At 41.9% G+C, this 18054-nt stretch overlaps 1 pseudogene; it reads left to right on the top strand.

The window, feature by feature from the left end:
* Window positions 1-16598: 16598 nt before the first annotated feature.
* LOC147617649 (secreted RxLR effector protein 161-like) lies at window positions 16599-17431 on the top strand (annotated as a pseudogene).
* The last annotated feature ends 623 nt before the right edge of the window (window positions 17432-18054 follow it).

Below are 18054 nucleotides of genomic sequence, written 5' to 3'. Positions count from 1 at the left end.
TAGCTCTATTGAACCTTCACAATCCCTATGGTCAAAATGTGTTATTAAGCATTTATTTAAGGACAAGATATTCTCTTATCCAAAATGTTTCTAACGTGATAGCTATCAATGTGGTAAGTGTGACATGATAGCCATCAATGTGGTAAGTGTGTAGGATGGACCATTGTCCATAGTGCCACTAAATGTGCTTATATGCTTATATGCTTGCAAGACAAAGAGTGAGCTAAGCTAAAAAGATCCCACCAATAAAAATATATGCTTGCAAACCACAGAGGGAGCTAAGCTAAAAAGATCCCACCAATAGAAATAGTACAACAAGAGGAAGTGAGTTGTGAAACAACAAAAAATACTAAAAAGAGAAATAAAGGGAAAGAGTCAATAGAAAAAGTGTCGAGTTCAAAGGAAGCAATGGTTGTAGTAGAGGACAAAACATCGATCGTAGCTACAAAAGGAACTACAAAGACAATTACCATAGAAAGCACAAAAAAAGTCTGTTCATGTTGCATGGGCAAGAATGAAAAGAAACCAAATACCCAAGATAGGGAAGCAAGCAAAGCTATCATTGCTATCATGGGATGATGTGTTTGTGAATGAAAAATTGGTCCACATACATGAAATAGAAATCAAAGTTGTAAGCATAGAGAATGTATCATGCAAAGATGAGAAATTTCTCTTCCCCTTTGAAGATGAAATAAAAATCCCAAATGACATATCCTATAAAGAAAGAGAAAGACACAAGTCTTATGCATAAGACACAAGTCTTATGCATTAGAAAGGTTTGGTCACTAGGTGTGGTATCAACCTTGAATGTGTCCACATCAGTGGATGCCAATGATGAGAAAGACCTAAATGAATATTTGGATCTCCTACTCCAAAATGTGTATATGAAACCAGTGCCTACAAAGTCCATGAACATGTGTAGTTTACCATCAATGAGCATATATTCATTGAGTGCTTATGAAGATGAGCATGAGCGTGAGCATGAGCATGAAGATGAGCATGAGCATCAACCTCTTGAGGAGCCTTTAAAAGTTTGGCTAGACCTTCCACTGGAAAAGAACGTTAAATGATGAAAGGCATTTAATAGCTCTAATGCTAGGCCATAACCTTGTCCATAACCCTATTTCATGGAAAACTTGGATGTATGTTGGAAGCTTGAAATTCACTCGAAGTGATATCCTAGTCTATGGTGCTCATGACATTGTGCACATTCTAGGATACTATCAACAAACCATATACACACTAGATGATATCCTAGATTATACACAATATTTGGCCCCACAAGGTAAACTTAAAGAGAAAATCATCCTTGGTGGTGATTGGCTATCAAATGCAGTGTATTCCATTGATCAAAACATGAACCCTGCAACTTTGGAATTCGATTCTAAAGGGACTATAACCTTGCTCCTGTAAGAGGAAATCGAGGTGACTAGCCCAAAGCATACACCTATTCTCAAACTTTTGAGAATAGACATTGAACTGACCATAGGAACATCTATGATACAAGCACAATTCTATCTATGATACAAGCACAATATCCTTAGCATATAGACAATCTTATGATGGTAGAGTTCTGGAAAATACTAGGCCAATCACAATGTTTCGAACTTCACAAGAATGGATTCCATTCGTAAGGGATCAACTAATGTCAACCTTAGGATCCTTTGATCAAATCATTTACATTGGCTCTAACTCCATGAACTATAAGTACAAATTTTGTGCTAGAAGTAGATATCATCTTGGGAGGATGATCTATGCCTAAAAACCAACACAATCAAATTGATGATACATTCTATAAGAAGGAAGATCCTACTATAAATGAAGTCTTAGACACTCTTCACAAAAGTCAGTTAACCTTCACCATCAAACCCAATGAAGGTGCAACCTAATGCACCCAAGCTTACAACCTCAATAACAACTACCAACCTCAATCATCAAGACCTATCTTCCACATCAGTAGTTGCCCTCATAGTGTAACCTCATCAAAGGCAGTCATTAACCTCATAGTGTAACCTCATCAAAGGCAGTCATTGAGGTAATTAATGTTGAAAGAACGGTAGAGGAGGAGGAGACACACACACAGGAGCAAACCCTAAAGTATATTGCAAACCCTAACCATAGAGGGAAGCCATGTCCACTCTCACACAAAGCATAATGCACTAATCCATAATCCACACAACACACAATGAGTTGTGTCCACACTCTACTAACCCTAGCTAATGTCCACACACTATGACCAGCTGGACACGCGGTCATTTATGTCTCACACATGTTCCTACCTAATTTGCCAGCACATAGCATAGCTGGCTCACACTGACATCGAGCTTGAATCTCAACAGCCCCTCTCAAGCTCATGATGTATTGCCGATGAAGATGTAGATGAGCTTGGGATATCAAGACTCTCAACACTCCCCCTCAAGCTCATCCCATGTACTCCCAACATAGTCCGGAAGTACTCGAACTTCTCCCTGCTAAGTGGCTTCGTGAAGATATCAGCCACCTGCTCATCAGTCTTCACATAGTGAAGATCAACTGTACCATCCAGCACCTTCTCTCTGACAAAGTGATAATGGACCTCTATGTGTTTGGTCCTCGCATGAAACACTGGATTCTTTGCCAACTGTATACTGCTCATGTTGTCACAATGAATGACAACTTTCCCATCAAGAGGCTCACATAAATCTGCCAAGAGACTCTTTAACCATATAGCCTCACAAGTAGCAATGGCTGCACCTCTGTACTCAGCCTCTGTACTGGATAAAGCAACTGTAGGTTGCTTTTTGCTACTCCAACTCACCACGGCACTTCCAAGTGTAAAAGCATATCCACTAGTAGACCTCCTGTCATATGCGCTACCTGCCCAATCAGCATCTGTGTAGCCATGTATGTCCAAGCTTTTACCACTCTCATAGAATAAACCATAATGTGCTGTGGTTTTCACATATCTCATGATGCGTCTCACTGCATCCAAATGTGGTTTCCTGGGGCTCTGCATAAACTGGCTGACTAGCCCCACTGCATAACTCAAATCCGGGCGTGTGATAGTCATGTATCGTCATCTTCCTGTACATAGAAGGATCATCCAATTCCTCGCCATAATCAGCCCGCAACTTCACATTTTGCTCCAATGGTGTACTCATAGGCTTACACCCTGTCATGCCATACTTTGCCAACATATCCAATGCATATTGGCGCTGTACTAACCAAGTACCTGCATGATCTTTCACCGCTTCAATGCCAAGGAAGTATCTCAACTCACCAAGATCTTTCATGTCAAATTGCCCACTCAAAGCTTTCTTGACATGCATCACATCTGCACTATGATCACCTGTAATAATCAAGTCATCCACATAGATGACTAGTAAAACAATCCCATGCTGTGTCTTCTTCACATACAGTGAAGAATCTGTTGTAGAAATCTGAAAACCAAGTGAGATAAGATATCTGCTCATCTTATCACTCCAAGCACGTGGTGCTTGCTTCAGACCATACAATGCCTTTTTCAACCTGCATACGTGAGTGGGATATCTAGGGTGTACATACCCTTCTGGCTGTGCCATGTATACTTCCTCTTGTAGATCTCCATTCAGAAATGCATTCTTAACATCCATCTGATGCATTTCCCAGCCATTAGCTGCAGCCATAGCAATGACTGCTCTCACTGTGCCCATCTTAGCCACTGGGCTAAACGTCTCATCATAATCCAATCCTTGGGTCTATGCATAACCCTTTGCTACCAATCTTGCCTTATGTCTTTCAATAGAACCATCAGATTTGCACTTCACTTTGTAAACCCATTTACATCCAATAACATTCTTGTCCTTTGGTAGTGCAACCAAGTCCCATGTATCATTATGGACCAATGCGTCCATCTCCACATCCATTGCTTTTTTCCATACATGCTCTCCAATAGCCTCTGTATAGCATGTAGGTTCCACATGCTTCACCATAGATGTCATGTATGCATAGTGCATGGCAAAATCTCTATATGTCAATCTGTCAACAGGATATCTGACTCTCTGGGATCTCCGCAATGCATGCGGGTCACTCTGTACACCTGTGACTCTAGCATGTGGTGGCACATATCTGTCCTGTCTAGCACCAGGTGTGCGTAAAACAGGTATGCCAAGCTCCTCATCCAAACTCTCGGAGCTAGATGACTCATATCCTGTGATTCCAATTCCTTCGACTTTCTTTTTGCCTTTATCCATAGCACTACTCCCAGTGCTTACACTCTCATGCCTCAAACGTCCTGACCATGGACGTACACTACTGCTCTCAGCTTCTGCTGTTGGCCCAGACATAGTAGTAGAACTAGAACTTACTTGTGATGGCAAGTTCACAGGCACATCTGCTTCCAGTGACTCAATAACACCTTCATCTTTTGCTTTATACCAACTAGCAAGCTCATCAAACACCACATCACGTGAAATGACCACTTGTCTAGTTTGTGGATTATAACACTTGTAGGCCTTTCGATCCTGTGCATATCCAACAAATATACATTTCTCTGCCTTAGGATCCAACTTCCTTCTTCTTTCATCAGGCACATGCACATAAGCTATGCATCCAAAAACTTTAAGATGTCCAATGTCTGGCCTGTAACCTGTGAGCTGCATCTCTGGCGTGCTTCCATGAATGGCTGCTGTAGGTGTTTTGTTCAATATGTATACTGCAGTAGCACATGCTTCTGCCCAATAGTAATCTGGCATGCTCTTTTCATTAAGCATTGCCCTTGCCACTTCACATATAACTCTATTCTTTCTCTCAGCCACACCATTCTGCTGAGGTGTATACCTGCATGTCAATTGTCTCCTTATTCCATGCTTCCTCAAGAAATGCTCAAAAGCTTTTGAGGTGTATTCACCACCTCCATCTGTCCTCAGACATTTAATCCAACAGCCATACTGCTTTTCTGCAAAAGCTTTGAAATCCATGAATTTTTCCAATACTTCACTCTTCTCCCTGAGAAAGTATATCCATGTCATCCTGCTAAAGTCATCAATGAATGTAACATAGTATAAACTGCCTTTGATAGATGGGTTTTGTGCAGGACCCCATACATCACTGTGCACGATCTCAAGTGGCCTGTTACTCATATTTCCTTCTCTAGGAAACCTCAATCTTGCCTGCTTCCCAAACTGACAGGCTTCACAAACATGCATATGTCCATCATATTTGAACCTAGGCAAACCATTGACAATGCCTCTTGTTTGCATGTTCTTTAATCTCTGTATATTGACATGGCCAATCCTCTTGTGCCACATATCAATATCCTGTACCACATTCCTGCTCTTTGAGAACATGGCTGATTTTAGCTCAGGAATTCCAGCATCCAGCTTAAACAGTCTTCCTTCTTTCTTGCCTTTAGCAATCACTCTACATCCATGTTTGAAGTCTTCAACGAAGCATCCATGCTCGTTGAAACAAACCTGTAATCCCTGTTCCACCATTTGACCAACTGAGGCCAAGCTTTTAGTGATCCAAGGCACATACAGCACATCTGACATAGACTTTGTCTGACCATTATGCATGATCAATGGTACACTTCCAACATGTGTAATGACATGCTAGGTATCATCACCTGTTTCCACATAGCCTTTGACATCCATTGGCTTCATGTGCTCAAACCATTCACCATGGCATGTCATATGATTTGATGCTCCTGAGTCCATATACCATGTATCATCATTCTCAGCATTTGTCGTCATAGAACCCACAACATGCTTCATGGCAAACAAATGATTTGCAGTTCCATCATTGCTGCTTGATGCATAATTACCACCATGTTGTGCATAGTTTCCACCATAATGACCACCACGTTGTGCTCTTCCCCCTCTCAAATCATTCTGTTTGCGAAAGCAATCTCTCGCCATATGACCATATTTGCCACAATAATGGCAGTCCACATCTTGCATAGAATTTTGTTGGCCTTGCCAACGTCCTCTTCCACGGGGGGTACCTCTGCCTCGCTGAGGTGCATATCCACGACCACCTCGAGCACCATATGAAGGCTGAAAATTCTGTTGTGGAGATCTATCCTGCCATCCACGACCATTACCACCACGTCCACGTGATGCGAATCTCCCCCCTGCCTCTAAAACCTCTCTGCGAGTAAAATGCCTGATTTCTGCCATCATCATGGCTAGAAGATGCATCCAAAAATGAATCACTGAGCTTGATTTCCTCAACCAATAAGAGTGAAACCAACTCATCGAAGTCGGGTAAACCTGTACTCCTCACTGAGATAGATGTATCAAAAGATTTATATTCCTTGCCAAGACCACGCAAGGTAATATCCACCAAATCATCATCAGGCATGGGGGCATTTATTGTGGCCAATGCATCTGCAAACTTCTTGATTTCTTGCACATAATCATGTATGCTCCTTTTATTCCTTTTCACATTGTGTATCTGCTGTCGCAATTGAGACTTGCGAGCACTCGTATCTGTATCAAACATCTTGACCAAAGTATCCCATGCAGCTTTGGGATTCTCAGTATCCTGAATGTGTATGAGCATAGCATCAGAAATGCATATAGACAAATAATGCAGCACTTTGAATGCTCTCTCTGACCATTGCTTATGAGCAATAAGCTGCTGCTGTGTAGGTTGCCGAGGTAGCTCAGGCTCAGGCTCAGCACCTGTAATGAGATTCCAAAATCCTTTTCCTTTCAAGAAACTCTTTATCCTGTACTTCCATGCCTGGAAGTTCTTCCTATCCAGCTTTTCACCAACTATCTGAACTGGATTGTCCGACATGTTGCTCAATGCATACACCTTCCGCACACTTCAAATCTGTAAATGAGCCTTCCTCAGCTCAACCACACTCCAATGAATGTTCCAGATACTCCAAGATAGCCAACAAACTCCAAATTTGATGTAGAAAATCAACCTGTATTCATCCAAGATGAACTGACTCACTCAGTGCGGGATACCCTGAATTGACACGCCTTCCAAGGCTCCAAATCGCAATGTAATGGTGCAATCAAGTATAGGCAACTTGCATTGACACCTAATGAACCTCAATGTTAAGTATCAACTCCATTTGACATGTATAATTATCAATTTTTGAAAACCCCTTTTTCTGTTTTTGGAAAAACCAGAAAAACCAGAAAAACCAGTAATGATTTGGCTCTAATTTCTTCAATATTTCACCAAATTGAGCAACCAGGCATTCATTGGCTTAGCAATAGTGTCCATCAACTCCATGTAAGAGGAATTTGTCCAATTAGAAAACACCAAAGATTAATTGCTCGATTAAAATGCTCTGTTTCTCTGCAACCAGTGGACAGCCTGTTTTAATCAGCTCATTCCCAGCTCAATTAAGCATCATTGACCAAACAAATCACATAGCCCTCTTCTCCAAGATGTAAAGCATCCAATTGCTAAAGAGATTGTGGAAGGAACCAAGCACCCGATGAGAAATTGACCTCCTCGTAGTGAAAAAACCAGAAAAATACTCTGTTTTCTCCTGTCTGGCTGCGCCGCCTGCTGTAGGGCTCTTTGGGAGTGGTTGTAATGCTCAATGATGAGGTAATCAAGTCCCCAACACTCCTAGGTATGTGTGCAATCCACCAATGCTTTGATTTTCACCACAAATAGGCTCCAAATGCATCAATTTTTGACTTTCTTCTCTCTGTTTTGTGAGAGCTCAAAAAACCAGTAATTTCACTCAATCAAATACATCCAAATTGCTCCAAACTTTGTTCAAGGCTTGCTCATGGGTTGCCAATACATCCCTCTTTGACAAATGCATATGTCTTTTTCCAGAATCACGCGTATTTCCACCATACATCAATGTTCCCAAGCTTTAATGGAAAGCTTCAAAAACCAGAATTTTGCTTTGCTTTGATTTGCTTTGCTTTGCTTTGTTTTTGCCTGTATTACCTGCAATCCGCTCAAGGATGTTTAGAAGACCTTACCCGGTAGGCCAAGCTTTCAGATCTGATAAGATTCGGTGTGCTCCAAGCTTCACAGCTCCAATGGCAGCTTCACAGCTTCTTTTTCACAGCTTCTTCTTCTCCCTCTTCACTCACTCACACATAAACCCTAATAAACAGCACAAGGCTCTGATACCATGTTGAAAGAACGGTAGAGGAGGAGGAGACACACACACAGGAGCAAACCCTAAAGTATATTGCAAACCCTAACCATAGAGGGAAGCCATGTCCACTCTCACACAAAGCATAATGCACTAATCCATAATCCACACAACACACAATGAGTTGTGTCCACACTCTACTAACCCTAGCTAATGTCCACACACTATGACCAGCTGGACACGCGGTCATTTATGTCTCACACATGTTCCTACCTAATCTGCCAGCACATAGCATAGCTGGCTCACACTGACATCGAGCTTGAATCTCAACAATTAATGCTACAATAAAAAGTCAAACCTCATTTTAATGACTACAAATCATGAACCAACCATAAACCCTACATCTTCAATTGTCATATACAAGGAAGACTCTACATTGGAAACTCCTCTTTCATCAGGAAGGAACACACGATAAACTCCCAAACCTCATCACCAAGAGCCCTTCTTGAAATCATTCCCCAAGCAAAGGCAACAAACAAAGGCCATATCTACAACAATAGACAAAGGTAAATCTATAGCCTTACCCACCAACTTTCACTCTTGAGCCTCTTTCCATTCACAAGCTCAGATGGAATATACCAATGACAACAGTATATAAACAAAGGAAACCTTGACATCAATAACCCCTCTAGCAAAGGCCCGATTTTCATCAACTCAAGAGACCAATAAAGCAAGAAAGGCCACAAGTAGCACCAAGGTGACACCACCAAAGAAACAACTCTCATGATATTTTAACAACATTATGGGTGAACAAAGCACTACTCCAAGCACAAGGCTTTTATGAAGATGCATCGTCGATTCGGATACCCCAATCTCCATCAAAGCTCGAACTCAACAATACAAATCCACATTCTGACATGCCAAAATGTCCACATGCTAGGAACAAGCTCAAAATAGGTATAAGACCACCATCACTTCATATTAGGTTCCTAAAAGATTGTTACAAGCACAAGGTTCATGAGGGAAATACACAAGTGTGGATCCCCAGCAGATGCCAATTAAAGCCATGATCTATTGTGAGAAAATTACACAAGTATGGATTGTTGGAACTAGGGTTGTAGGAAAGCACACACAGCTTGGAGAAGAAGAAGCTCTAGAGCACACAACACAAAAGTAGTATTACTAAGTGTGTAAGAACAAAGATAAGGTAGCCCTAGAGTGTTGGGCGTGTATATAATGCACGGGGGAAAAAAACCTCCTATTGAGGGAAAAGTGCCCCGGTGGTCCTAAGTGTGCTCACACACATCACTACCATAACATGGTAACAAATCCCCCCTAGGAGTGATGCTGTGAACATGAGCTGGCACTAAATGTATGGAAAAGTGTCAGGCCATATGATCAATCCATAAAAGAAAGTAAGCCCAAAGCTTTGTGAAAAGCTTCAAACTTCTCATGAGTCAATGCCTTTGTGAAAAGATCAGCAAGGTTATCCTGTGTTGGCACATATGCCAAACTGAGCTCGCTCTCATAGAGAGCCTCTCCCTGACATAATGACAGTGCACCTCAATGTGCTTAGTGCAAGCATCGAACATTGGGTTCCTCACAACTGCCAATGTGCTCTGACTATCAGTGAAGATGGTGGTGGCAGATGGCTATCCAAACACCCAAATCCACAAGGTGTATGAGCCAAACACACTCAACTGTAGCTGTGAAAGCTGCCTTGTACTCAACTTCACAACTGGAAGTGGCCACAGTAGGCTACTTCTTACTCAACCATGATATGCATAAGTTGCCAAGCATGAAGCAAAAACTACTTGTGGGACACGCGAGTGTCATAGCAACCAACCCAATCAAAATCTAGAAAAGCATGTAAATTTGGTGGTAATGATCCCCGTGGGATAAAACAACCCAAGGTGCCTCGTACCACTCAAGTAGCGAAAGAGTTGCTTAACTGCCTACTACTAATGCTTAGTGCCTGGGCTATGCATAAACTTGCTCATCTATGTGAGGTCTCCATAGGTGTAGCAATAGTCTTACAATCCTCAAGATCGAATCTACGCAACAATGCCTCAATGTACTTTGTCTAACATAAAGCAATACCTCCATCACATTGCTTACACTGAATGCCCAAGTAATGATGCAGTAGGCCCAAATTTGACATCTCAAATGCTGAATTTAATTCAACCTTGAAATTTACAATATGCATCTCATTAGGACCAGTGAGCAGCATGTCATCTGCATATAGCACAATGATCAAAAGTACATCACCTTCATGCTTTACATACAAGGTGCTCTCGGTTGGACTATTACAGAAACCATGTGCAATCAAATATGCATGTATCTTCTCATACCAAGCACGTGGCACTTGCTTTAAGCCATACAATGCTTTCTTTAATCTATATACCTTGGTTTCTTGCCCTTTTTGAACAAAACCATGAGGTTGTGTTACATACACCTCATCATGCAAATCACCATTCAAAAATGCAGTCTTGATGTCCAATTGATGTACATTCCAACCATGATGAGCTGCCAATGCACAAATGCTATGAATGGTTATCATATAGCAAGTGGAAGCAAAGGTCTCATCAAAATCAAAGCCCTTTTGCTAAGCATAACCCTTTGCTACAATCCTGGCCTTATATCGATCAATGCTACCATCAGGCTTACGCTTTAGCTTATACACCCACTTAGTGCCAATTGCCTTTTTATCAAGAGGCAAATCACATAAAGACCATGTGCTATTCTTCACAATAGCATCATATTCAACATGCATAGCAGCCATCCAATTTTCTAAATTTTGTGCCTCTTCAAACAAAATAGGCTCTTCTTCATTATGCATACTCGCAACAGCCAATGCAAAACAAGCTGATGCATATGATGCATGCTGAGAACCAAAATGAGTACGACTAGGCAAAGGCCAATTTGCTGTCATGCAAAGTTTGCGCTAGCCATTTAGGCATTGACTTGGACTCTCATCAAGTGCATCATGAATATCTGCATCAGAAATGGGCTGATTTGTAGACTCATTAAAAACCTGTGTAGGCTGTATATTTGCCTCATTTGGTGCTACATATGACTAACCACAGCACTACCAAAACAAAGGCAACAATGTCTCATACACATCTTGTGAGCAAACATGTACATCTCTGGTACATGAAAGCAAAGGGTAAACTGCATCCTCAATAAAAACAACATCTTGACTGACCAAGATACATTTAGATTGCGGATGATACAAATGATAGCCTTTACTTTCTACACTGTAGCCAACAAAAATGCATTTAATAGCCTTATTATCCAATTTCCTGTGATGCTACTCTAGTACAAGAGCATAAGCCAGGCAACCAAATACACGCAAATAAGCCTTATTATCCAATTTCCTGTGATGCTACTCTAGTACAAGAGCATAAGCCAGGCAACCAAATACACGCAAATAAGCCATAGATGGCTTGCAACCATGCCAAGACTCATATGGAGTGACAGACTTTAATGCTTTAGTGGGACATGTGTTAAGTACATATGCAGCACACATTATAGCTTCTAGCCAAAATGCATGTGGCAAGGCTTGGCTCTTAACCATACACCTTGCTATCTCCATGAGAGTAAGATTCTTTCTCTCAACAACGCCATTCTGTTGTGGTGTATAAGGCACTGTACATTGATGTTTTATCCCACGATCTGCCAAGAATGCATTGAACTCTTTAGATATATACTCCCCCACTCGATCAAAATGAAGGGCGCCCACTTTACAGCTGTTACCATATACATGAGGTAGTGATGTGTGTGAACACACTTAGGACCGCCGCCGGGGCACTTTTTCCTTCTTTAGGAGGTTTTTTCCCCCGTGCATTGTATATACGCCCATCATTCTAGGTCTATCTTATCTTTCTATTGCAACTCTCTATTGAGTGCCTTGTGCTACCTTTGTCTTCTCCAAGCTGTGTGTGTTTCCCTTTAACCCTAATTCCAATAATTGGTATCAGAGCAGGCAAGAGCTTCGTGGCAGCATCGCCAGGACCCTCCGCTTCATCTCCTCCGATTGAGATGAGTTTTTATACGCATTAACAGGTTGCGTCAGAATTTTGATTCGAGGTCATTTCGGCCTCCGTTTTTGCATTGCAAGTTATGCGCAGGCAGTTTCGTCATTTTGTGCAAAATTTTTGTCAGTGCTGTTTTCTGCGTAACAAGCCCCTTACAGTCTTCTAAGGTTCGTGCTATACAGCACGTATTGTTCCCACTTTGTTTCTCCTCTTTTCAAGCAGTTTTCACATCAGGTATAAGCATTTGTCATGGCTGACAACAACACAGATGTGTTCAAGATGTTTGCTGCTGCTGCTGAGGACAGATTGGATGGGGATAATTATCCTATGTGGGCTTATATGATGCAACATGTACTTGTGTCAAAGGGCGTCTGGAACATTGTGCAGGGCATTGAAGTACATCCTGGTTCTGCGGATTCAGGGGATGTTAAGGATGCTGCAGGTTTTGTTGCAGGGATTGCCCCTATTAGAGTTGTTTTGCCTACGGCTGAGCAAGCTCGTTGGGATGTAAGAGATGCGTAGGCTCATGCAGTGATTGCATTATCCGTGAAGCGCACTATTACTCCACACATTCGTTCAGCAAAATCTGCAAAGCAGGCTTGGGATATTCTAGCTGGTCTTTATGCAAGTCGCAATGAAGCTAAAATTGCACTACTGCGTAAAGAGCTAGAGTCGAAGATTATGCATGAGGAAGATGATATGGACACTTTCCTTGCTAGTGTCAAGGATATAAATGAGCAACTCATTTCTGCAGGTTAAGTCATTTCTGACAGCTCCCTTGTGCAGACTGTTCTTGATGCCTTGCCAGATTTTTGCTAGTACTTGGAGACTTATGACCCAAGGAAATCCTCCTGTTGTCAAGTTCGATGCATTATGCACATTGCTGTTGCAAGAGTCGCTTTCTAGAAAAAAGAGGGCTAAACAGCGTGCAGTTGAACACGCCTTTGTTGCTGCTCAAAGAAAAGGTGGTAACAGTAATGTAGCCACTTCTCATGGTTCTTTTGCGGGTGGTAAATCTCCTGTTTCTAATGCTTCTGTTGGCAATAATTCATCTGGGAATTCTGGCGATAAGGGCAAAAAGAAGATGCGTTGCCATTATTGTAAACCTAATGATCACTTGATCAAACAGTGTCCGAAATTGAAGGCAAAAGAGGCTAAGAAGAAAGAGGGCGGATCCACCACAGGGTCCAATACCAGTGCAGCTATAGTAGAGTCTTCTATGAAAGGAGATTGTGATGCTGATGTAGATGTAGAGTGGGCATTTAGTGTAGAGTGTACATATGACCCTGCTATTCATGATGCATGTACGTCAGTTGTTACTGCAGATTCACATGTGTGGTATTTTGATAGTGGTGCTACAAAGCACATTACCTCACATCGTGATTTGTTTACCTCTCTTGAAGCTGTCCCTCATGGGAATACAGTAACTTGTGCCAATAATGCCTCTTATCCGGTCCAGGGAGTTGGAAAGATTGTGCTTACTGCTGCAAATGGCAGTTCCTTCACACTTATTGATGCATTGTATGTACCTGGGATCAAAAAGAACCTTTTGTCTGTATTTACACTTGCTAGACTTGGCCTTGTGGTCAAATTTGTGGATGACAGATATACAGTACATGATCTCAGTTTTGGTGATGAAATTGTTGCATCGGCCATTTTATGCCGTGGGCTATATAAGCTCACTTTGTATGACAAGTGTGTACAAAATTTTGCAAATGTTGTTGTGGATTCAAAGGCTGTTTCAGATGCAAAACTTTGGCATGCACGTTTTGGGCATCTAAATTTTGCCAGTTTGCTGCGTTTGCAGAAATCTGATATGGTTGTTTCTTTACCACTTCTTGAAGCACCTGTCAAGCATGTTTGTGAAGGCTGTATTTTGGGAAAAATGTAGCGTGCCAAATTTCCAAATGATGGTTCAATTCGGGCTACATCCAAGCTACAACTTGTGCATAGTGATGTTTGTGGGCCCATGCAAACTCCATCCTTGGGCAACTATCTTTACTTCATGACTTTCATTGATGATTACTCCAGGCATGCATGGGTATATCCGCTTAAAGCAAAGTCCGAAGTGTTTATGTGCTTCAAGCAATTTCTGGCTTTGGTTGAAAATGTCTCGAAATGTACTATGGGCACCCTCCATTCTGATCGAGGGGGGGAGTATATGTCTCATGAATTCAATGCATTTCTGGCTAGTCGTGGGATAAAACACCAATGTACACTGCCGTATACACCTCAGCAAAATGGTGTTGCTGAGAGGAAAAACAGGTCACTTACGGAAATGGCACGATGTATGGTCAAGAGTCAAGCTTTGCCGCGTTTTGGCTTGAGGCTATCATGTGTGCCACTTATGTACTAAACAGGTGTCCTACGAAGGCTTTGCAGTATATGACTCCATATGAAGCATGGCATGATAGAAAGCCATCTATTGAGCACATGCGTGTTTTTGGCTGTTTATCATATGCTTTGGTGCCACAAACACAGCGCAGGAAACTGGATGATAAGGCTGTCAAATGTATTTTTGTTGGTTATAGTACTGAAAGCAAAGGTTACAGGTTGTATCATCCGCAAACAAAGCGTATCTTGGTTTCACGGGATGTTGTGTTTGTGGAGGATTCTGTTCAGTCCCTGCTGTCATGTACAAGAGACAGTAATGTAAGCTCACAGGACATTTATGACAGTTTGTTGCCTCTTTTCAGTGCTGGAAGTTCACATGTAGATTCCAATGAGGCAAATGTACAGCCTATGGGGGTTTCAGAAAATGTTATGAATCAGCCTATCATCACTGATGCAGATGTACATGATGTACTTGATGAGGAAGTGGCAGAAAATTAGCAAGCTAGAGGTATGCCAAAATGGCTGGTGCATACTTTACGTGACAGTAAATTGGATGCACCTTTGTCTAGTTGTACTCGTTCAGGTTCTCGCCATGCATCTTATGCATCGGATTGCTATGCTTTGGCTGTTTCTAACTTATGTGATGTTGAGGAACCTCTGTCTTTTGATGAAGCACAGAATTCAGAAAATTGGTTGGCTGCCATGCAATCTGAATATGATGCACTTATAGAAAATGACACATGGACTTTATATGATTTGCCTCCTGGCAAAAAGGCCATTGGTACAAAGTGGGTTTACAAGTTGAAACGCAAGCCGGATGGTGAGATTGATCGCTATAAGGCTCGACTTGTTGCAAAGGGCTATGCACAGCAAAAAGGCATAGATTATGAAGAGACCTTTGCTCCCACTTGTTGTATGACTACTGTTCATTTTCTATGTGCATTGGCAGCTCATTTTGGTTGGAATGTACATCAATCCGACATTGTTATTGCTTTCTTGAATGGTGACATATTTGAGGAAGTTTATGTAACGCAGCCTCACGGTTTTGTCAAGAAAGGACAAGAAGATAAAGTGTGCAGATGTAAGAAAGCTTTGTATGGGTTAAAGCAATCTCCTCGGGTATGAGAAAGCTGATACTCATTTGGTCAAATGAGGCTTTCGTAATAGTCCAACAGAAAGCACACTATATGTAAAGCGTGAGGATGATGTACTTCTCATCGAGACCATACCACGCTTTACATAGAGACTCAAATCATACACAATATTCAAGAAAATATCATGAAAATGATTTCTAAAATTTTCAACTAAACCTAATTCAAAAATGGATTAACACAAACCATGGATCAAAATCCATACTCTAATACCAATGCAAGCAAGGGGAACGCTCATTAGCGTGAGTTTGCAAGGCTTTGTACTCACTAGCATGAAGTACACACATGAAAGCTCAAATGGGATCCATCACCATAGCCAAGAGCTTGAAGCTCTAAGAAGATCATCCAATGTCAAAAGATTCCAAGATACAATGCAAGTCTAATACTCTAACAAAGTGACTTCTTTAGTCACTCGCTATGTCCACACTAGGCTATGCCCATGCTCTAGGCCCATGGCCACCACGCTTTTGTCGAGGTGTTGACATTGGTGCTTTGTTGGTGAAGAAGAAGCTTGGGTTTGTTGCTTTTTGGGCACACATCTTTTTTGTTGTTGCTTCTTTCTTTCTTGATTGTTGAGAGTTTAATGGTGGTGAGGAGTAATGGCTTTTTGTGAGGCCATAAAAAAGTATATCCCTCATAGAAATCTTGTGCTTTGTATTATCTTGTTTATGGTTTTTTATAGGAAGAATTTGGCTTACATGGCTTTGATTGGCATTTGGGGATCCATGTTGCCATGTTATGGTAGTGATGTGTGTGAACACATCACTACCATGTTATGGTAGTGATGTGTGTGAACACACTTAGGACCACCAGGGTACTTTTTCCCTCACTAGGAGGTTTTTTCCCTCGTGCATTGTAACACTCTAGGGATACCTTATCTTTGTTCTTACACACTTAGTAATACTACTTTTGTGTTGTGTGCTCTAGAGCTTCTTCTTCTCCAAGCTGTGTGTGCATTCCTGCAATCCTAGTTCCATAGAGACATTGCTATGTAAATTTGGACTTGAAGATTGCAAACCTATTGCCACTCCCATGGAAACAGGTTTAAAATTGAGTCTTCATGATGCAGGTGATCCTGTCGATGTCACTCTTTACCAAACTGTTGTTGGATGCCTCATTTATGTATGCAACACGAGGCCAGATATTCAGTTTGCAGTAAGTCAGGTCAACAGATTTATGCATAGCCCAGGCCCCAGGGTCTAAGCATTGGCAGGATGTCAAGAGGATTTTCCGCTACTTGAGTGGCACTTTACACCTTGGCTTGTTTTATCCCAAGGGGGGATCATTGCCGCCAGATTTACATGCTTTTTCGGACTCAGATTGGGCTGGTTGTTTTGACACGCGAGTGTCCACGAGTGGTTTTTGTTTCATGCTCGGCAGCTCATGCATATCATGGTTGAGCAAGAAGAAACCTACTGTGGCCACTTCTAGTTGTGAGGCTGAGTACTGGGCAGTCTTCACAGCTACGGTTGAGTGTGTATGGCTCAGACGCCTTATGGTGGCTGATTTAGGTGTTGGACAACAGGACACTGCCAACACAATCTACACTGATAGTGAGAGCGCATTGGCAGTTGCGAGGAATCCAGTTTTTCATGCTCGCACAAAGCACATTGAGGTGCATTACCACTATGTCAGGGAGAGGCTCTCAGCAGGAGAGATCAGCTTGGCCTATGTGCCAACACAGGCCAACCTTGCAGATCTTTTCACAAAGGCATTGTCTCGTGAGACGTTTGAAGCTTTCTGCAAAGGTTGTCCTGTTTGTGCCAACACAGGATAACCTTGCAGATCTTTTCACAAAGGCATTGTCTCATGAGAAGTTTGAAGCTTTTTGCAAAGCTTTGGGCTTACTCCCCTTTGTGGACTGATCATGTCCTTAGGGCATGGCACTTCCCTATACTCTATGTGCCAGCTCATTCACCGCATCACTCCCAGGGGGGATTTGTTACCATATACATGAGGTAGTGATGTGTGTGAACACACTTAGGACCGTCGGGGCACTTTTTCCCTCTTTAGGAGGTTTTTTCCCCCGTGCATTGTATATACGCCCATCATTCTAGGGCTATCTTATCTTTCTATTGCAACTCTCTTCTATTGAGTGCCTTGTGCTACCTTTGTCTTCTCCAAGCTGTGTGTGTTTCCCTGCAACCCTAATTCCAACAACAGCCAGAAACATTTTCAGCCAAAGAGACAAACTATTTGAAGCACCTAAACACTTCGGACTTAGCTTTCATAGGATACACCCATGCATGCCTGGAAAAGTCATCAATGAAAGTCACGAAGTATAAATGATTACCAAATGATGGTGATTGCATTGGACCACATACATCACATGTATAAGCTGCAATTTGCCAATAACTCGCATAGAACCATCCTTTGGAAATGAAGCACGCTGCATCTTGCCAAGAATACAGCCTTCACAAACATGCCTTGATGACGCTTGCAAAGTAGGTAACAAAGAAATCATCTCAGATTTTTGCAAACGCATCAA

Source organism: Cibotium barometz, chromosome 36 (genome assembly GCF_041138505.1).
Source record: "Cibotium barometz isolate CiBa-2024 chromosome 36, ASM4113850v1, whole genome shotgun sequence".
Taxonomy (NCBI): Eukaryota; Viridiplantae; Streptophyta; class Polypodiopsida; order Cyatheales; family Cibotiaceae; genus Cibotium; species Cibotium barometz.
Note: the sequence above shows the minus strand (reverse complement) of the source record. Positions and strands in the feature narration are given on the sequence as shown.